This window comes from Aethalodelphis obliquidens, unplaced genomic scaffold (genome assembly GCF_003676395.1).
Source record: "Aethalodelphis obliquidens isolate GAN/ISIS:26980383/991018 unplaced genomic scaffold, ASM367639v1 scaffold3, whole genome shotgun sequence".
Taxonomy (NCBI): domain Eukaryota; kingdom Metazoa; phylum Chordata; class Mammalia; order Artiodactyla; family Delphinidae; genus Aethalodelphis; species Aethalodelphis obliquidens.
In genome coordinates, this window is record NW_020837947.1 from 18110068 (window position 1) to 18132985 (window position 22918).

At 36.9% G+C, this 22918-nt stretch overlaps 1 long non-coding RNA gene across 1 annotated transcript in view; it reads left to right on the forward strand.

Moving 5' to 3' along the window:
- Window positions 1-22918, forward strand: part of LOC113608074 (uncharacterized) — a 336338-nt gene that overhangs the window by 237373 nt on the left and 76047 nt on the right. Inside the window, exon 7 of the long non-coding RNA XR_003428206.1 lies at window positions 18609-18718. This is a non-coding gene — a long non-coding RNA (uncharacterized LOC113608074). The remainder of the gene's footprint in view (window positions 1-18608; window positions 18719-22918) is intronic.

Genomic DNA, 22918 nt, shown 5'->3' on the forward strand with positions numbered 1-22918 from the left:
TTTGAACCTTGCACGCTGTGAGCTCAGTACTGTGAGTACAGTCATTCTCCTGGTTTCTTAGATGAGGGAGCTGAGGCACAAGGAGATTAAACGATTTGTCATAGGTTTTAGAATATTAATACACAACTGTCACTCAAATCACATCACTTCAATTTTTGTTTTTCCCTGCTAAAGCTTGTTGTACGATAAATTGTCTTGAGCAGAGTAACTTGTCCTTCCGCAATAGGGAAAAAAAAAGCAATGAATTATTATTATGTTTATTTCACTCCATTACCACATGCTGACTACCCTAAAACTGCATTTCTCTGTATAGGTCTGTCTTCCCTGCTAGATGAGCTACAGGAGAACAGTGACCTCCTCCAGTTTGACTGCCAGTCCTCTTTATCTAGTATGAGTCTGCTGACATTAATTTGGCTGAGCTGAATTCTAAGAGATAGTGCTTTATCCATTTTAGAAATAAGAATACATTTTAGGAGCATGTTGTATTATTTCTAAGCAAAATTTGATGTTTTATAAAAATGGGATAGAGGAAAATCTTGGAGATTTGAGGAGGAAGAATATTTCAGACCTTTTTCAAGAGAACCTCAGAATATGGTGAGTCACGTTATCATTCTCACATTCTTCATCCTTATGTTTACTAGTTAAATCTATGGTTTTTCTATTTGTAATTCACCGTCTTATTCTTTATTTTTATTAATTTCTTCCTGTTTTCTTTATGTGTGTTTTTTTAATTGACATGTAATGGACTTACAATATTATGTTAGTTTAAGATGTATGACAACATATTGATTCAATAATTTTATACATTACAAAATGATCACCACAGTGAGTCTACTTACCATCTGTTGCCATACAAAGTTATTAAAATATTATTGTTATTACAATATTATTGACTGTATTTCCTATGCTGTACATTACATGGCTGTGACTTATTTATTTTATAACTGGAAGTTTGTACCTCATAATCCCCATTCACTTATTTCTCCCATTTTCCACATCCTCTTGCCCTCTGGCAACCACCAGCTTGTTCTCTATATCTATTAAGTCAGCTTCTGTTTTGTTACATTTGATCATTAGTTTTTTGTTTGTTTGTTTGTTTGTTTTAGGCTTCTACGTATAAGTGGTAACATAGATCATTTGTCTTTCTCTGTCTGATTTATTTGACTCAGCATAATACTCTCTAGGTCCACCCATGTTGTTGCAAATGGCAAGACTTCATTCTTTTTATGAGTAATATTCCAGTGTATGAATATACCATATCTTCTTTATTTATTCATCTAGCAGTGGGCACAAGTTGTTTCCATATCTTGGCTATTTTACATAATGCTGCTATGAACATTGGAGAGTATATATATTTTTGAATTAGTGCTTTCATTTCTTTGAATAAATACCCAAAAGTGGAATTGCTGGATCATTTAGTAGTTCTATTTTTAATTTCTTGAGGAAACTTCATACCGATTCTAGAGTGACTGTATCAATTTACATTCCCACCAACAGTGCACTAAGGTTCATTTTTCTCCACATACTTGCGAACACTTGTTATTTCTTGTCTTTTTGATAGTAGCCACCTTAATAGGTGTGAGATGATATCTCTTTGTGGTTTTGATTTGCATTTCCTTCATGATTAGTGATGTTGGGCATCTTTTCACGTGCCTGTTGGCCATCTGTGTGTCTTCTTTGGAAAAATGTCTATTCAGGTCCTCTGCCCAGTTTTAAATTGGACTGTTTGGTTTTTTTGATGTCGAGTTGTATGAGTTTTTATATATTTTGGATATTAATCCCTTATAAAACATATCATTTGTAAATATTCCCCCATTCAGTAGGCTATCTTTTCATTTTGTTGATGGTTTCTTTCAGTGTGCAAAACCTTTTTATTTCGATGTAGTTCTTTGTTCATTTTTGCTTCTGTTTCCCTTGTCTGAGGAGACAGATCCAAAAAATATTGCAAAGACCAATGTCAGAGAGCGTACTGCCCATGTTTTCTTCTAGGATTTTTATGGTTTTACATCCTACATTTAAGTCTTTAGTCAATTTTGAATTTATTCTTACATACAGTATAAGAAAATGGTCTAGTTTCATTCTTTTGATTGTAGCTGTCCAGTTTTCCCAACATCGTTTATTGAAGAGACTGTCTTTTCTCTGTTGTATGTTCTTTTCTCCTTTGTCATAGGTTAATTGACCATATAAGTTTAGGTATACTTCTTGGCTCTATTCTGTTCCATTGATCTACATGTCTGTTTATGTACCAGTACCATACTGTTTGATTACTATAGCTTTTGTAGTATAGTTTGAAATCAGGGTGCATGATACCTCTAGCCTTGTTCTTCTTTCTCAAGGCTTCTTTGGCTATCTGTGGTCTTTTGTGGTCCATATAAATTTTAGGATTCTTTATTCTAGTTCTGTGAAAAATGCCATGGGTATTTTGATAGGGATTACATTTAGTCTGTAGATTGCTTTGAGTAATATGGGTACTTTAACAATATTAATTCTTCCAATCCAAGAGCACAAGATATCATTTCAGTTGTTTGTGTTGCCTTCAGTTTCTTTCATCAGTGTATTATAGTTTTCAGAATATAGATCTTTCACCTCTTGGTTAAATTTATTCCTAGATATTTTATACTTTTTGATGAAATTGTAAATCAGATTATTTTCCTAGTTTCTCTTTTTGGTAGTTCATTTTTAGTACATAGAAATACTACAGATTTCTGTACATTAATTTTGTATCCTGCAAATTTACTGAATTAATTTATTAGTCCTAACATTTTTTGGTGCCATCTTTAGGTTTCTCTGTATAGAATCAGGTATTCTGAAAACAGTGACAGTTTTATTCTTCTTTTCCAATTTGGATTACTTTTACTTATTTTTCTTGTAAGATTGCTGTGTCTAACACTCCCAATACTGTGTTGAATAAAAGTGGTGGGAGTGGGCATACTTGTCTTGTTCTCGATATTAGAGGAAAAGCTTTTCAGCTTTTCACTATTAAGTATGATGTTAGCTGTGGGCTTGTCTTATGTGACCTTTAATATGTTGAGGTATGTACTCTCTATGCCCATTTTGTTGAGAGTTTTTATCATAAGAAGATATTGAATTTTGTCTAATGTTTTTTCTGCATCTTTTGAGATGATTATGTAATTTTTATCCTTCATTTTGTTAATGTGGTGTTATCACATTGACTGATTTGTAGATGTTGTACCATCCTAGCATCCCCAGAATAAACCCCACTTGGTCATAGTGTATGATCTTTTAATGTATTGTTGGAGTCAGTTTGCTAGTATTTTGTTGAGGATTTTTGCATCTATGTTCATGAGGAATATTGGCCTATCATTTTCTTTCTTTGTGATGTCTTTGTCTGATTGGTATCAGGGTAATGCTGACATCGTAAAATGAATTTGGAAGTGCTCCTTCCTTTTCTATTTTGGAAAAGTTTGAGAAGATTGTTATTAATTCTTCTTTGAATGTTTGGTAGAATTCACCAGTAAAGCCATTTAGTCCTGGACTTTTGTTTGTTGAGACTTTTTTGGTTACTGATTCAATCTCCTTACTAGTAATTGGTCTTGGAAGATTATAGGTTTCTAGGAATTTATCTATTTCTTTTAGGTTGTCCAATTAATTGCTATATATTTGTTCCCAGTAGTCTCATGATTCTTCGTATTTCTGTGATATCAGTTATATTTCTCCTTATTCATTTCTGATTTTATTTATTTGGCCAAAACTCTTCCCTGATGAGTCTTGCTAAAGGTTTATCAATTTTCTTTATCTGTTCAGTGAACCAGCTCTTATGTTCATTGATCATTTTTATTGTTTTTTGTTTGTTTGTTTTACTCTCTGTTTCATCTTGGATCCTTATTATTTTCTTCCTTCTACTAACTTTGGGCTTTGCTTATCCTTCTTTTTCTAGTTATTTAGGTGTAAAGTTAGATTGTTTATCTAAGATTTTTCTTTTTTCTTGAGGTAGGCCTATATTGCTATGAGCTTTCCTCTTAGAACTGCTTTTGTTGCTTTCCATAGGTTTTGGAAAGTTATTTTTTCATTTTCATTTGTCTCAAGGTATTTTCAAATTTCTTCTTTGATGCTTCTGTTGACCAACTTGTTGTTTATTTCCTCCCAAGGAGCATATACATCAATTATGGATTCACCTTCTTCATGGTGAACTAATCACATCAGTGAAAGGGTGCTTGGGAAGAATGTCACATGGTCTGTGGACTTTCTGTTTGGGAAAGTGTATATGTTTTTTCCACCACAGATAGCTGCCCTTGTTACTGTTCGTTGGGAGCTGTGAAAATGGCAGAAATTTAATTAATCTCTCTCCCTTGGTACATTCTCATCTCCAGACTTTGCCCCTTCAACCCATATTTTGATAACAATGCAATCTATCACGTTGCTATTTTTCAAATAAGGAAACTAAGGCACAGAGACGTCAAGTAAGTAAGTCATTCAACTTTAAGTTTAGAGATGGGATGTGAACACAGGTAACCCAACTCTATGCCCTGGACTCTTATCACTGTTCTGTACTTTCTTTATACTAATATTTATTGAATGCTGGTAATATAAAGCCCTGAGCTGGTAGGACATCATAGTATGATTTTAGGAAAAGCATGGAATTTTTAGATCTGCAGTTAATACATAAGCCTCATTTAGCCACAGTGCTTGCTCTTCTCTCACTTTTATGGGTCTCTCAGTTTGTACGCTTGCTGACATCTCTCCCTGCCCCTCTGTCATGGAAGTGCACATGGACACTGTAATAGCCAAAAGGCATTCAGCCAGAGAGAGCAGAAGGAGAATAGAGATATGAACCATCCACAAATAAGATTACCAACTTCTGGGTAATTGAAAACTGATTAAATAGTGTCATGATTTCTTTGTTCACTTTCTAGGAGATGTACCCAAGACCTTCTAGGAACAATCTAAGATAGGTTAACTGTTTTGTAGCTCTTGTCATAGGCCTACTCTTTTAGGCCTATCCTGCTAAAGATGTGGTTAAAAGGAAGCCATTAATTGATCAAACATTCTGTTCAGTTATTCCATTTTTTTCTAGCTGAAGTTGATATTTTTCCAGGGTACAATGAGCGTTGTGATTCAATTGGCTCAGGGGAGCAAATAGAGCATTTTCCTATAACCACTCAGTCAAAGGTCAGTTGCTAGGATTTTGCTGTTCATCCTCATGGAGCAAGGTATTTTTTTCTCTTTTCTTTAAGCTTGACACCAATCTGAGGCAGTTTAAGTTCCCTCTGCTGTTTGCAGTGATTGATTTCTGAAGCAGGGGAAACATCTTTTCACTGCATGAAGATCTGAGTCTACTAAGGCTTGTTGGGGCACAAAGCATTTATATCAAAGTTTGTTTCAGAGACATTTGAAAAAAAAATAACCTATACAGCTATGCAAATGCAATCTAATACCCACAGACTACCAGGGATGGCAGATACAGAGCACCTGACCCCTCCCTTCCTGCATCTAAACTTGATAAGATAGGTTCATTGGTCAGGTTCTGTTGACCATCCTGTGCTCATCCAGCCTTTAAATTCTTTTCAATATTTCATAGGCTAATAGCATACACCATAAGTCTGAAATCAAATAATCCAATAATGCAAGTATACAAAAACCTATTTGACAACCTTGCACAGAGCAACAAACCACCCAGGCAGCCCTTAAATTCTTAACTTTTCTTGTCACATATACCAGAGCTTTTAACTGTATTGGATGTTGCCATATTGTTTAGCTCTTTCCCTTATTACACAAATAAGAAAACTTAAATAATAGTTGTAATTATACTTGTTATGAATACTGAATAAAAGTATAGTTCAGGATATCTTGATCTGTTTTCAGCTTGACTTCTTGATTTTAGTTGAATCACAGTCTGATTTCCTTCATTTCATTTAGATTTATTTTAGCCTCCTGGTCCTCCTCCTCCACTATGGAGGTGGTATACTATAAGAGTAACTACTATTTATAAGAATCTACTATGTTATAGGCATTTTACATCATTACCTTTAATCCTCCCAAGAATCATAACAGGCATTTGTAATAATTCCTTTTCAGAAATAAAGAAATTGAAGTTGAACTAGAAAGTTGTGAAACCTCTATATGAACCTGTGACTTGACTCAAGGACCTATGTTCCTTTCAGTACTCTCTCCCTTAAAATTACCATGGATGTTTCAATTTATATAAAAAGAAAAATCTTTATGCAAGTAAAGATTTGGGAAGGATATCCATAAAACTACCAAAACAATTTCATTTTAACATTTTTCATATGGGTTCATATTTAGTTTTTGTAAGTTCTCTTGCTTAAGTTTGCTTTGTGCATGGTCTGTTTCAATGTAGCATGACATGAAAGAAATGAGTCAATATTCAAAATCCCATAACTATGTATTAGTAAGGAGAAACAAAGAGGCAAAGTTTATGTAAAGAGGAAACTTGCCCAAACTCCAAAAGCAGAAGGGGATCACTATTAGCTTTATAAACAAGGGTAAAAATTTGAACAGCTCATAAATTGTAAGTCTAGTCTATCCCTTTTCCAGGAACCACATGGATTCTCTTTCCAGTGAGTGACTAGCAGTATGTGGATTAGTCACTGCCTGTGTCTCTTCTTCCCATTGTTTCATTTCTTTCCACTAGGAAATTTACAATTATTAGTATTTGGAGGTCTTCCCTATAATGATATTTGAAGCTGGAAACTAGATGTGACATCTGAAGTAGAAGGTAAATAAAGAGAAAAAGAAGAAAAAACTTAACATTGGGAGCAAGTGAAGAAAAACTCAGGACTTTCAGAAAGGTGAAAAATGTAATAGCTTCATATCCACAAACTCAAAGAAGGAGAGCATTTTAAGGAGAAGATGATTACTAGAGTCAGATGCTATGTGGAATTCAAAGACAGCAAGCAAGAACTGAAGAAAGGGCCATTAGTTTGGATGGTTAGGTCAATAATCTCTTTTAATAATGCTATTTTAGTATTCATTGATAGGGAAAAACGCTGGGTTCAAAAAGTAGAGAAGAGAGAAGTGAAAGAGTTATACCATATGGGCTGTGGTTCTGTTTATTCTGTTATTTCATTGTCCTGATATTCTTTCCCAATGATCCAACTTAAGGTCTGATCCAAAATTGATTTATGTACATACATGTGGTTAGTGACACTGAAATGATTGAAAGTGAATTATAGAAATGCCTTTTCTAACTAAGGCTAATTTTCCTCCCTCAAAGCTGAAAAGACTGCATTATTAGGATCATTTTGAGCAGAGAATTTATTATACAAGGCACAATGTCTGGTTATTATACAAGGCACTGGTTATGCTGACTAAATAAACTTGTTTGGAAGGAGACAGATTGTTGGTTCAGCTCCAAGAGATGAACTGAGAGTAAAGAAAATAGCAAATTACAAATAAGATGCACTACCTAATTGTGTTTTTTTTTCTATTTCTTTCCCTCCCTTCCAACTCCCCCACATCTATAAAACACAATACGCTTAATAGGATTAGGTGCTCAAAGCTTCCCCTTACGGACTGTCAAACATACCAGAACTAGAAGTTCTCTAACTGTAGATTGATGCTCCAGAATAAGCTAGGCTGCATTTCTACAGGTAACAACATTGACCACACTACCTGGAAATGCCAGGTGAACTGCTTTAAGGAAGGTGACAGTCAGACCTCTAGAGCATCCACCAGGTATTTATCTAGTTAGAACTAGGAACTAGTAATAGAAAAATGACAATGACTAGAATTGAGACTTTCTGATGGCTAAGGAAAGTTATTGCAAATGACCTCTGCATATTTATTCTAAATCAGGAGACCTGAGTTCAAGTCATGGTGTCACTTGTGTGGTTATGAACAAGTTACTTAACTCTTGATGTGCTTCCTGCTTGCACAGAAGAGGAATGACATAATGACATCTGAACCACCATCCTAAAGAATTATACAGAAGACCAAATGTAAAAACCCCAGGCAAATACATATGAAAATCGTTAGTATTTAAGTTTTGACTTGGCACCTCAACTCCTGCTTCAAACAGTATGCCTCTATTTTTATGTCATATTTTGGGCTTCCTACTTAAAAAAATAATATAAGGAAAGAGTTCTGCAGAAAGAAAAAATTTGAAAAAATATTCTAGTGCAACTCCCTAATTTTATAAATGAAACTGAGGCAGAGTGAGTAAGTGTTTTACCCCATTGCCCATCTTGTCAGATGATCCTGGTAAGTACACAAACTCCTCCTTAACATCAGCAAGTCTGAGGGGTGTTTGTATCCATTTATTGGGTCATCTTCACAGGTGATTCCCCCAGATACAAGGCTACCATTGAGAGTGGCTCTAATCTGCTTTGCCCATTCTGAGCACCAGAATTCTGATTGAAGTTACAGATGGGGTCCCCAATAAGATTAATCATCTAAAATTCTGAAGACAATGTGTAGGCAAAAAAAAAAAAAAAAAAAAAATGAGAATGACTAAACCTATCCTGTGAAATAAAAACTCTGTACTGTTCTTGCAAGTTAATTTAAGAATAATTAAAAATAAGTAACTCTGAAGAATATAATTCAGGCTTTGAAATTAACTTCTGATTCTTATTGGAAATTGGTAAAATCCTTAGTCATGTACCATTAAAGGAATTGTCTCCGTTATGGTCCAGTCTAGATGTCTCTTCATCATTTATGTTCTGCTGATATAGTTCCCATCCCACCCCAGGCTGGGATGACGTTTTCACTTTCTTCAATCAAGCTTTTAGTCAAAATTACAGTGAAATTTTAGTCTCTGCATCTGCAATTGCTCAAAGATTATGCTGTAAATCAACTGATTTCTAAGAAAGCTTCAATTTTGAAAAATGCCTGCTGCCAGTTAGGAAACAATCATGATTAAGATGACATTAATAAGCAATATTCATTGAGCACTGCAGCGCTTCAGCCAGGTTGCAACTGTTAGGAAGAGACCCACTCCCAACGCACATACTGCACTACTGCACGGTTAGATTAAGTTCCTAATTTAATTAGCCAGGGATGCAAACCTAATCAGAAGGGAGGTGGCCACACAGGATAGGAGCAGACACAGCATATGTCAGCATAGCTTCCTTGGCTTCCCCCCAAAACTAACAGGAGCCTATAGCTGCCTGAGGTACTGTCCACACAAAGAGGATACATCTTCATTCTTGCCATGACACTGCCCTTTAATATCCAGGGTTTACATCATTTTCTGGAAGGACTTATATAACCTATTTGCCTCTATAATCCAACTCAGTGTCTGCAAGGTCTCATCTTCCACCAGGGAGCAAGCAGTGTCTGGGCCTGGAATGGAATCTCTGCTTCTGAGTTTCTAGGATTCTGGGAAAGCCTGTTTTCCAGTGAGTGTCACCAGGTGGCCCACTCTGTGATGGTCCTCTCATGCAGCATCTCATTGAATCCCCACAAAGAGCCATTACAGGTTCACAGTCGTTATCCAAAACCCTTAGGCTTATCTAAGTTTTTGAATTCAGAACTTTTAGATTTCAGACAGGCTAAATGGTACATATAACATATATTTAGTTTGTGTCACCCCCAGTGGGATCTGAGGCAGCACCCCATAAATAATTGCTTTATCTGTGGGGTAAATAAAGACTATGAATTGCCTTACCTCAGCTCAGTAAGAATTTGCTGCAAATTAGTTTGTGCCAAAGGTACAAACAATCATTTAGTTCCAAGAACTTTTGGGATGTTGCAATGCAGATTAGGGTTTACTAACCTACATTATTATCTTCATCTTGCAATGAGGAAATCGAGGCTAAGAGAGTTTAAGAAACTTGTCCAAGGTCACAACTAGTAAGTGGTAGGGGAAAAATTCAAACTTAAGTGTGTCTGAATTCTAAGTTTGCATCTTTAATAACAGTACCATAATCTAGCCTTGGCTGTCTTTGAATTTGAGACAGCTTTTCATTTGCTGACTCTTTCCAAAAAGGCCTGGAGTAGGGAGAGGAGAGTGAGGCACTCATCTTGGGTATAAAATATGAGGGGGTGCCAAAAAAACTCATTAACCAAGATAAATAATTCAAACATGCAATATGTTAACCATTCAATTAACGCAAAAAATCCCTGATGAACAAAATGTAAAAAATTTCAATCCAGACGTGATCAATGTTATTGAGTTTTTGTTTTGTCTCAGATTCCAAGGTGTTATCACTCCAGCACTGCTCTCTGACCTCCGAGTATTGCTCTGTCCTTCTCTGTTCTCATTGCAGTAAAAGGGCATATGATGTCCCATTGCTGTTGGCAAGAATGGTGACTCCAGAGCGGGGGCAAGGAGAAGCGGTTGTCCAGTGTAAAAATTTGCGAACATCAGTATGCTCCCTGATTACCAGGATTAAAGATCCCTTCTGGCTACGTTACTGTTGAACTGGTTCATCCCAGTCTCAGTTACACAAAGAGAAGGGGCATTATTTTCATAGATATTTCAACAGAGTTAAGGGATTGGAATGGGAAAAGTTTAAGTTGATCTACTTTCAAGTTCACAGTTTGATCAGTCAAGGCCTAGTTGGAAACAGAATCCACTCCAATAAAGAGAGTTTAATGCAGGACTGGCTTACTGGGTCAGAGAACAGAAAGGGTATTAGACACCGAGACAAGCAACAGCAGGAAGCCAATACCACACCCTGGTCTAAAGGGAAATGGGGAGACAGTGGTGTTTCTGGAATCAGAGAGAGCTTGAGAAATGAGGAGGGGCTACCAGGCAGGAGCTGGGGTTATGGGGGGGGGCACCACTCAGAGCAGAGAGGGAGATGGAAACATTTTCCCAACCTTCTTACTCCCCCTTCTCCTTCAATCTCTTGTGAGGAGTGCCTCCCATTGACTGCCCCTGCGGGGAACAGCTGGAAGGGATCCTGGCTGATGCAATAGGTAGGGATCAGTCTCCTGGGGCACAGAGAAAGGCAGCAAAGGGAAGAGAGAGGATCTAGGGCAGGGAGAAACTAGGAAGAACCACAATGAGTTTTTTTCATTGATTTCTACAAGCTCAGGTACCTATCAATGTACTCCTGTCTGTGTAGTGACACACCTAAAGGAGCAATTTAATGAAAGCAGGAGAAGTACAAAGATGGTACCACTTAATGTTATCACAATCACTTAAACACTTTTATGCAAAATTATTATTGATTACACAGGATTATTCCCATTGTGCAAAAGACGACTGATTGCATTTTTTTCTTCATCATAAAGTTCACCTTTAAATTGCATAGAAAAAAGAAATATTTATGCTAATGTGAGTCCCTGGCAGTATGACTTAGATTTCTCTATTCTCCCATGCAAAACAATAAGAAAAAGACTAGAAAAGAAGGCATTGAAGTTTTTAAACACCAAATAGTCCTTCTGAATCAGCATTCAAAGACAATAGAAGGACTCAGCGGAGATTTAAGTAGCTATTTTTGTACATAATTTTAGGAGCATGGTTAAGGAGAAATGGTCATTTGTTTGATATGACTCATGGCCACTGATGTAGACATGTTCTCTAAATATATGAGAAATCTAACCTGGGGTGACTATAGATTTCATTTTCCATATACTTAATTATGCTGGGATATTATTTACTCTAGGATACTGATAAATAAGGAGGATGGGGAGAATGAGAGCAAGATAGGCTACCTGCCCCCAAGATGACCAAGGACAGAGATCCTACTATGACAGCAGAGCTCTTACTTCTGGTCTCTTTTCACACCTTTAAGTTTTCACATCATATTTTAAGACCAAATTGCTTTGTTGGTGTCTTCTAAGGCCATGCTCCCTCAGCTGCTAATGGGTTCAGTTCCCCATCGGTCATCTGGATCTTAATGGCCCACTTTTCAAACTCCCTTTTGGTAGAGTTGATAAGTACTTGAAGTCATTATAAACCATCTTGTAGAAAAACACTATTAAATTTTTTCCTATAAATTATATCAGATAAGGAACATACACATTAAAAAAAATAGTTTTCAGACTACCTTCCTTTTGGTAAGGTTTAGTCTCATTCTGATAGCACTATTTTCTCCTTCCCATGGATGCTTAACCATGTTTTAAATATTCAGTTTCTTTTTCTGCTTTCTCTTTTCTACTCTAGTAGAATTAGACATTTCTTTTTTACTTTTTTTCTTCTTTCAGAGATACACAAAGGAAGGGGTAGCACGGGAAATTTTCAGGATAAATTGGTTTTGGGGAAATGCTTATTCATTAAATTATGTATAGCTGATGTTTACTGTTCTATATTTGTATAACATTGGGTTACATGCTGGGAATTTAAAGATAAATAAGGCTTGGGCTCTTATTTTCAGAAATATTAAGTCTAGTGAGGGAAATACACATGTAAAGATGATTTCATCTAATGTGTTGAGGATAATAATGGAAGTACACATGCATTTTCCTGGATGTAGACATTCTGAGACAACATACATAAACAAATAATAAAATAAATTCAAGTACTTATTGTTTCTTTCTTAGAATGTTTTCCAAAGCATTTATTTCTAAGGCTACCTTTATCTCCCCCTGCTCTACCAATTGTGTAATGTGGTGTAGTAGAACATATCTCTATATTATGGACTCAACGAAATGGTGTGCATTTCTGTGATACAGATATGGACACTTGTAATTGCAGTGTACACTTGGAAGATGAAACTTCATAAACATGGCTGCTATAGAAGTTAACTCAGAGGTGATATAGTTAAATGCTCAGGCTTAGAAGTCTGAGAGTTCTGGATATGAATTTTGGTTCCAGCTATGTGACTGGGCAGGTTGCATAAACCCTTTGAGGGTAGATTTTTAAATTTTTAAGATAAGGATGAAGTACTCATAGAACAATATGGTAGTGGTGATAAAATAATATGCATAAGAAAGCATAATGCCTGTCACATAAGCATCCAGTAAATGGTTATTATAATTTATTGACTTCCAAAAATTATTTACACCATCATTTCTTCTTTCTAACGTTTTCTGTTAGGGGATCACAAGGGTCATCATCACTCAATTAATAGTGTTGATACAATTATAAACTCAACGTATATAAGTATACAATTATAGAATCATGAATTTTTTCTAGTGTAACTTGCCCATACCCATTTTGAAGAGGAAAATACTGAGGTTTAGATGGTTTAATTGACTTGCCCAAGTCAGCTGTTTAGAGAACCCATGTCTGCTGCCCCTACACAGTGTCTTGTACTTCAGATTATACTTTTCCTCCCTACCCACCTCATCGCACCCTCCCTGTAATTTCCATCTGCATTAAAAGTATTCCGCCTCTCATGAACATTTCTGATTCATACTCCTTTGACAGTGAAGCTGAGCTGTTCTATCATTGATGAAGTGTGAATGAGATGCTGTTATTAATACAAACAGAGGCACTCTCTGGGTATTATACATTTATCAGATCAATCATCAAAATATAAAACTACAGAACAACTAATGAAAACAAAGTGAATATTGTTAGCTAAATTAATGCTGTCATCTTCCCCAAGTGTGTCTTCAAAATGAAATGGTCCAACGGCAAAAATAGAACAAGCTGGGAACACAAAGTTCCACAGTGGAGAGGATTTGAAACACAGATTTAATTTCCAATGCATTAAATTGTTCAAGTGTCAGTGGTGAATGATTATTAGCATGTGAGGACCCCAGAAAAGTCCAGTATTCCCCTTCCCAGCATTTCTAATAGAATTACAACATAAAACAACAGCCACACCAACAAAATGAAACTGTACTTTGAAACGTGGCCCAAAGACACCCTCTTTGTCTCCTGCACACCTACTTGCTCTAGGACTTTTAAAGCCACTGCTGCCGCTCCCTCCCAGCACCAAAATATTTGCCTGCCTTTTCCAAGTGCTTCAGATGGAGCAGGAATAACAAGTCAAGAAAGCATGTTGCTGCACATATTTATTCGTTGAAAGGAAATAATGCTCTTGAGAGTAGTGAAGTTAGTGTCTGCACCAGTTAAACTAATTTTCTCTCCTTTTCAAGTCAGTGCCATCCTTTTACTTGGTTTGTCCTTTTGTGGTCAATGCTTACGTAAAGAAATAGTCTAGAGTTTCTGTGTGCTGGGAGCATGGTGGTGGATCAAGTCTTCTGTCACCTTGAGAGTTGCTTTGGTTTGAGGACAGCAGGGACTACAGGATAAGTTGGTTTAAGGTAATTTTGTTACAGAAAAGTGGGTGGGAAAGAGCTCCGGATGACCCTTTCTGTTCTCTACAGTCCAGCACGTCTCAAGGAGGATGGGATTCTGCTAGAGGGAATCTGTGTGAGAATAGGTGGTGTGATCCCACTTTTAGGAAAGATCAATGTTCTTTGTTACTGAAGTTGATAGGGCAGCTTCTCCTATAAATGCTGTCCTCAATCCACATGAAGTGAATTCTGGCCAAGAAGATCAGCCCAGATGCCAGAAAATGCACACTGAGCATGACATGCTCACTGGCAGAGACATTCTGACTGTTGCTCAGGTCACAGTGATATTTGAGATTCAAGACTGTAGAGCATAGAGTCTATAAAAGGGAAGATTTGTTTAACTGATCTAAAGACATTACGATGTTGGTTGCTTTCATTCCTTAAAATCCCAAGTGTTGTTTAACACTTTATTTGCTTTGCACTGAGGATTTGAAGGTTAGAAAAAATGGTCTCTGGCATCCAGATGATCACAGTCTAGTTGGAAAGATATGGACAGAATAAATACGAGAGTTGCTGTAAGATCAGAGGGGAAAGAGAAAACGATTCCCTAGTGAAGGTTGTGGTGGTGAGTGGGGAAGGGACGGGTTCCTCAGAGGAGGTAGGAGGGTGATTGACACCTGAAGTAATCCTTGAAGAATAAGTAGGAATTCTCTGAACAAGGTGGAAAAGTATTAGAAACAGAGGGGATAATGCTATGGATAAACACTGTGATAAAACTGGCTACTTTGAAGGCTTTTTGAAAAGTTTGATTAGTCATTTTGATTTCGGTTGTTCATTTATTTGACCTGGAGGAAAATAAATTAGTAGCATGTGAAAAATAAGGAAAACAAAACATATGTTCCTTCAGTCTTTAGGGCCTAAATATGTGTCATCATAAAATCTTTACATCCAGTCCACACTTGAACTAGGACTGAGACATTTTCTGAAACTGTTGAAATATTGTAGATGTCCCATTGACCATTACCATTCAGTCATGGTTGAAGGTTGACATTTATAGAGACTTTTATACTCTGATAAAAGTATAGATGCTTATGCTACTTCAGAACTGCATCACCTTTCCAAATACTATTCCATTACTATTAGTTCTTAGGCGACTTGATGCTGGGTCATATTGGATATGAAATTTCATGCTGAAGCTCCCTAATGTGCTTCTCAATTCAACATTTGAAATGCCTCAGGAGAAATTTCTAGTCAGCAAACCTGCAGAACTTCATGTCCCAGAAATTAAAGGAACAGATATTCATGCAAATGATGTTTTTAATATGTAGAAAAGGAGTTCTCTTTTGGGTCAGTAGGATACAGCAAACAAATTCTGGGAAATTTTACTGATAAGATATAGATATTCAGGCTTAGAAAGTTTGACCAAGAAACTCCTTATAAATTCAAAGACGTAGAGAATAGGTTCTGCACGAATGAGGGCCATGATGAAAAAGTTCCTCATTCAGAAGCCCTTAAAGTGAAGCCTAGAAATGGGGCCTCTCAACTACTCACACAACTTGGCACTTTGTGTCTTGATCATTAACAGGGGAACCTAGGAACTGGTAGGCTAACAGTGTCAGGGGTGTTGTCATGTTGGTGAACCCGTCCCTAACTAGCATGAAAGTAATCGATATCGGGTATGGCATACCGTTAACTGTTAAAAGATACCCTTCATGATATTTTCCAAAAGACTATTTGCCAAAATTATTGAAAGAGCTATGTGTTCTCTAGCAATTTATCACATATCAAATATTTTTAATCTTCTTGCTATATATTAGGTACTGCATTAGCATTCACAATGCAAAAGACGAAAGAGACCCAACCTTTGTCCTGGGAGGACGCGACGAGTGCACAGTTGCTATGGCCAGGAGCTGTGCTGCTTTCTTTATAACCAGACTTCTCCCTGTCATCATAAATGAGCCATACAGAAGCCTTGCTGGGGAAAAAAAACCCTCCATGGAATCTAAACTCTTTGTCTATCATTATGGTTCATTCCTCTGTCTCTCTTTCTTCACAACCCAGATACCTGGATTCCAGCAAGAGTGAGAGTAGAAGGAAATAGGTCAGAACTGTTGGGGGCAGGAGGATGGGGATAACCCTGTAGGTTCCATCGGGATTTTGGCTATTACTTCGAATGACATGGAAAACCATTAGAGCATTTGAAGCAGAGAAGAGCATGGTATGACTTACAAAAGGATCAGTCTGGCTATTGTATAGTGAGAATAAACTACAAGACATAAGGATTAAAGGAAGAACCATACAGGAGACTATCCCAAAAATCCAAGCAAGAGGTAATGGAGGCTTGAACTAGCTTGGTAGCAGTATTTGTGGTGAAAAGTTCCCAGGTTCTGAAACTATTTTGAAGGTAGAATGAATAGGATTTGCTTATGGTTTGAACGTGGGGTGTGAGAGAAAGAGAGAATTCAAAGATGAAGCCACTGATTTGGGGCAAAGACTTTGGAAGGGTGGAGTTGCTATGAACTGAGATGGAGAAGACATTGGGCAGAGCAGGACGATGAAGATTGGCCATTTGTTTTAGTCATATTAAGTTTGTGATGCCTAATGCATGCCTAGGCGGAGATGTAAAGTGGGCAATTGCACATAGGTCTGTGTTTCAAGGGAGAGGGCTGGGCTGGACATAAAAATCTGCCAGTCAACAGTGCAGAGTAGGTATTTAAAGCCACAGAATCAAAGGATTAAATACTGGGGCGTTCCAGTATTTAGGATTTGTGTGGAGGTAAGATCCCAACAGAAAAAATCCATATACACAGTTGAAGTCAATGTTGATAATTATGTCAACTGGCATCAAGTCAAAGAAATCAAAGATAGTAGAAAAGAAATATGATGAGCTGAATCGTAAAGTAAAACAAGTTTCAATTACATGGTTAGGTGATCTAACCTAGAGAATCCGTTTAACGTCTGGATCAAATGATGACTTTGCAAAAAGCATGTTGCTTTTCAAAATGCTTAAAAGCAGGCACAGCGAGTCATAAACAGAAAATTCTTCAGTTCAATCAATGTTTATTATTTTGGTAAGAAAACCGATGAGCCTGGCTTATTACTATTGTTGCAAATTAGAGACTATTGTACAAAGAAAAATGAGAAAAGTATGTACTTAACCATGTCTCTGGTTTTGTCTTTATAATTTGCATGATCACAAAATTTTATTGATGACTTTTGCCTAATAATAAACATATGTGTTTGTGTGTGTGTGTGTGTGTGTGTGTGTGTGTGTGTGTGTGTGTGTGTAATTTGTTGCTATAGGTTAACTCCGGAATCCTTATTTTCACTTATAATTTTTTCCACTGCATATCCAAGAATCTGTTATGCTAACTCTACTGAAAGTTTTGATCTTAGAAGAAGCCCCTGGCATCCCTTCTCAAAAGGTGTAAATAAAGCCCTTTATTAACTTCATAGGATCCTGAGTTGTCCTGTGTCTCACATTAATAAAGAGGGGGGTAGCTAGTAATGGGAAAGTCAGTTAAATATAAATCATTAATAGCATAGCATATTTTCTATAGATTCAGGGTGTGTTTTGACGGTCAATTGTGTTATTACTCTAGAAGTCAGTTGACACATTGTCTTGGTAACGGGAAAGTTTTCCAGGAGTAATTCGCCTGAGAGCGTTGGTATAAATTATATTTAGTGGCCTAAAACTAATTTAAAAAAAGCATAGCAGTGTATCCTCTGCCAGGAGACTTGGAATAAATCTTAGAAGGCAACTGCTGTTCTTGAGAAGTGACTAAGCAGAAACTTTTGGATTCTGATCATATTCTGAGAGTAGCTGGAGATCTCCTGAGTTTGTCACAAATCTCTCAGGCCTGCAAAACTCAAAGTCCTGGAGTCATTTATGAAAATCAACAACCAAATGCTATTTTTCTTTCAGTATTGATTCCTTTAACTTGAGTGAGTAGAGAATTCATGAGCAGGAATCTTAGGTACAATGACACCATTGCACGGAAGATCAGTTGGAGAATGTGGTACAGACATTCAGCTACCCTAAAATGGAGTGGTCCAAAGCTACTACCAGATTCCTTTCCAAGCTCAGCAGTAGGAAGCAGTCAGTTGAGCTGACTTTCTTATAGGACCACGTCTTCATAAGTGCCACAACAGGCTGTATCTAGATCAAGCTTAGCTTTGGTAAAAGAAACAAGACCTAACTCTGGTGCACCTATTCTTCACCCATTTTAACTACAAAGAGGCTGAAGCTCAATGTTGAAATACTGTCATTTAACACTTGTATTGATTTAGGGGGAATGTTAGTCCATATAGTTTATAGAAATAATAATGATGAAAATCTCTTTCCCAAACCTAGATTTTTTCTCAGTCTGTTTATTTCTTTCCTATTTTACTGCTACCAGCCCCCAAAATTGTGATAGGAAATTAGGATTATCTAATATGAGGTTTTAATTTACACCTCATTTGTCTGCCCCATGATACATGTTAGATATTAAATGTATTGTTACTTTTTGGCCGTATTATCACTTTTCACATTTTCTCAATAATAACAGACACTTATGGATCGAAACATGTGAAGACTTCATCAAGTGTCTCATAGTTTCAAGGACGGCTGGATTTAATCATTTCCAGGGATACATCTAGAGGAATTCCCATAACCTCAGTGAGTAACCCAATTTCCCTTAAAAATAAAGACCTCTGATGTTAGGAAAATCTTCCTCATTGTTGGTCTCTCAAAGAAGCTCCAGTTTCCTCCACCTCAGCCCCATTCCAACGCTAAGGAGGTGGCAGGGACGGTGGAGTGAAGATCAAGGACAAATACTAGGCCACATTTCCCAGAGAACAATTTCTCTTTGTCACATCATAGGATTTGTTTATTTTCACTTACAGGAAATTTATATATTACTGAATTGCCGTGCTGATTCTGTTTTTTAAAGTATATATGGGAGAAGTAAATACATAACTATTAAAGTACACTTCTGCCTTTGTACCACCTGAAATCATCCTGCATAATAGAAAACACACTTATAAAGTATTAGTCTGACCATGCCCTCAGTACATCAGTCTCCTTTGCAGGATAGATGTGGATTGTCAAGTTCAGTTTTTTAGCCTCTAAAGGTTATATCTCAACCATAAATGTCTTTACTTTAAAGTGAGGATGTTGGGCCGGATAAATTCTAAAGTCCCTCCAATTGGTGACATCTTCAGGTTTCTGTTTAGTTCATTCTTAATTGAAGACATAGTTCCACAGAGACAGCAGGCACCTTGTACCTGTCTGAATACCATTACACGCCTTCTCTTTAGCCTTCCCTCCCCTAGGCTAGATGTCCCACTTAGTTCTTTCATTTTTGACTTTCACATACAGTATTTCAGCTTTTTCCAGTGACACCTTTCTGGCAGTACGGGGAAGGGAAAGTGGAGCCAGAGTTGACAGTGTGACCAGCATGGTGTAAATCGCCCTGGCAGAGAGCCAGACAACATCTGTAAAGAGATGGCAGAGTTAGCAAGTAAGAATAGCTGGGAGGATGGAAAACCCCCTGAAGTGTGAACTCTCTGACTTTTTTTCCCACTTTAATATTCCTTTTTATCATTATCTTCCTTTTTTCCCCATACACCTATCTTTAGGTTCCAAGATGTAGTGGGATTCTGTAGCAGTTATGAAACAAGTTTTTGAGTCCACGAACAGACGTCTTCTGATTTCATTAAAAAATCTGAAAGGTGGACCCTATCCATCCAGAACTTCTTATTAGCACAATAAAACCTCCAGTAACAGCCTTGGAGCAGGTCTCAGAAAAGGGTAGGGGCTGGGGATTGGAGAGTTACCCTGGACCAAAAGAGTCAACCTCACTTAGACTTTTGGACCTAGGCCAGGCTGAGGGTGAGCAGGATAAATAGAAAAATCAAATTCCTTGTTTTATGTCAAGAGTTACTTAGCTAGGAAGTTGTTTTGTTAGAATGAATGTGTCACATGTTTCCATCACCCTGTTTTCATACTCATCACACACAAAAGGAAAGTTGTAGAACTCAGACATTTTCAGCATGAGAGAAAATGGGGGTGTTACCATACAACGCATCTGGTGCAGAGCTGGCCAAGAATTAACACTTCATGGAAAACTATGTTTTCCCATGAACCAGGCACATTGCATGCTTTTCTCCACAAGCTGATATGTTAGACCAAGTGTCTTCAACCAGAGAGATGACTGCGGTCCTTAGATATGAGCAGGTAAGTGTGTCACCCTCAGACACATGTTCCAAAGACAATTTGAATTCAGTGTGCTTACCTGAATTCACTCCGCCCTTTGTGACAGCCCATCCACACTGGTCTCCTTGGTTACCACAACTTGCTGCATGTAAGGTTTTCCAGCAACTGTAAATCGCTGTGATTTTTCAACATTTAGGTAATTATAGATTCTCCTGTAAAGGGGAAATATTCACCTTAAAATCCTGCCCACCTGGCTACTGTTTCTGTGTCAAATATATGTAAGTCAAATTTGTTTTCTTTTAAACCAAAATATATCCTCCCCTACATCGCTTTACTACAAAAGAGTTTCAAAAGGAGAAAATTATTTTCCACTTAATATTTATAGAGGATTTATTTATTCATTTTTTAAAACAAATGTTTTTTAAATTCAGGCACTGTTCTAGGCATTGGGTACAGTGGTGGATAAGAATAAGTATTCCTTCTTACTGTCTTACCTGTCAGTTGGGGACTTACGCTGTTAACTCATTGTTGTGAGTATTGCAATTATGCTAGTCTTCATTTATTTGTAAACACAGTAACTTATGAGAATATTAATGGACACAGATTATTCAGAAAGTAATTGCCTACCATGCAAAATGCCATTGTTTATAATCTCATGGTGTATGCATCTGTGTGAGTCTGAAAGTGTTTAAAAAGAATTGAACTGTATAGCATATATTGTCAGTTATATTCACAAAACTATGAATTTAGGTGATGATTTTGTACTGCCATTAAATGCAGTAAATTCCAATAATAAATTCATCTCAGAGGCACAGATAATGCAAATATGTATGTTTATTTTATGGGAGCCTTTATTAATTACATGAGAAAGCAATAATTCAACAATAATTCAAACAATAATTTGAAAATAATGAGTGACATGGATTTAAGCCACCAAGGATGCCAAAATAGTAATTTTGTCTATTAAGCTTTGACTTTACTGTAGGAAACCAAGAACTCACAGTTTGCGTAGTTTTCCTTCATAACTTCATTCGTATAACTGGGGAAGACACTTGTATATTTTATTATCCCAGGGCAAGCACATCCATCAGATGATAAAGTAATAATCAGACACTAAGTGAATTTCTTCAGATTTTAGAGAAAAGGAAATAACTACCAACCTAATAAAAAAATGCCTTGCCTTTTACTTCCTGGGGAATTTCAGGTGAACTCTGAGACTATAAACATCCGCTGAAGTTGGTAATTCAGCAAATCTGCCCATATAAACTTGTGTTAAAAGCATCTCCCTTGAACTAAAACACCTACTGGAATAACATTTTTTTCATGAATTCTAACACTAACTACTGATTTCTCCATAAACTTGGCTTGTGTACAGTAAAAATGTGCAAAACACAACATTAGAGGAAAGAAGGAGACTCTTGGCTTTCATATGCACTTGGGACAGTTATTTTAAGGTGAAACATTTAAATATCAGAGAGATCTTTTTGGTGAAATGGCCAAGTTTGAGAATGCTTTCTTTTCTTATGTCCTCAATTGAGATGTAAACTCTGCTTTAACTGAATAGAGGCAGGGGTATTCAATCCCATGTGCTATAGCCATTTCAGTGTGGAATAGAATCTGTCTAAAATGGGTTGTATTCATATTATTAATTATTATATTAAATGTGTTATATACAGAATATGCAGTCTGTAATCACTTCTTTTAAAATTTGTGCTTTTGGAGAAAGATGATTATCAGAGTGAGTGCAATAGCTTTCTACCTGTGATCCCAAGTTGCAAAGAAAATAAGTTGATCAGATTCAGTGATATTATAGGAGAAAGATCTGGTGGCTGTGATAATCATCCTGACAGTGCCCTTTGAAGATTCAGATGGGAATGGCAGCAATAGTCAAATGAAAGACTGGCAAAATTAAAATTGATGACCATATTACATATTATACTGAAGCTCATACATTATACTCAATGAAAGGAACCATGCAATGCAAGTAGGAAAGCCACTGTTCTGCTGATTCCTAATTATATCTTTTTTTCCCCATCTGTTTCTATTCCAGCACCTTAACTCATTCCAGTAGAGAGGGGAAACAGGTTTCATTAGGATTTAGGAGCCGTATCCTTCAGGGATTTTTAAAATACAAAGAGTAATACAAATAAGAAATAAATTTTGCTGCTATTTATCAAAGGGTCACAAGGCCCCTGGGTAATTGAGATGTTGTGATGGTTAGTGCATATAAGGAGAAAATGTGGTTCGTGCTCCAAGATGTTAATATGGGATTTTTGGCTTTGATATGCCAAACACTGCTCTAGGCACTGCCAGGTTTGGAGCATACAAGTGATTAATTCTTTACTCGAGAAGAGAAACACAAGCTCAAATGATAGCATCTGTGGAAGGAACCATATTTTTTCATGTCCAAAGCAAATAAACAGGTAATAGACGATGCACTTACAAGGTGTAATTGATGGGGTCACATGATGGAGAGTACTTGCTGGGGAAGGAAGGGTAGCTTTAGTTTGGGGGTCAAGAAGTAAGCCTTGTGAAGACCCACTGTTATGCAAAATGAGAAACTCAACACAGAATCATTGGTTGATGCTACAACCAAATGTCTTGCTCTAAAGACCGGCTTGTAAAAGATCCTGTTCTCTGTGCTGGTTAGTGAGATTTTCT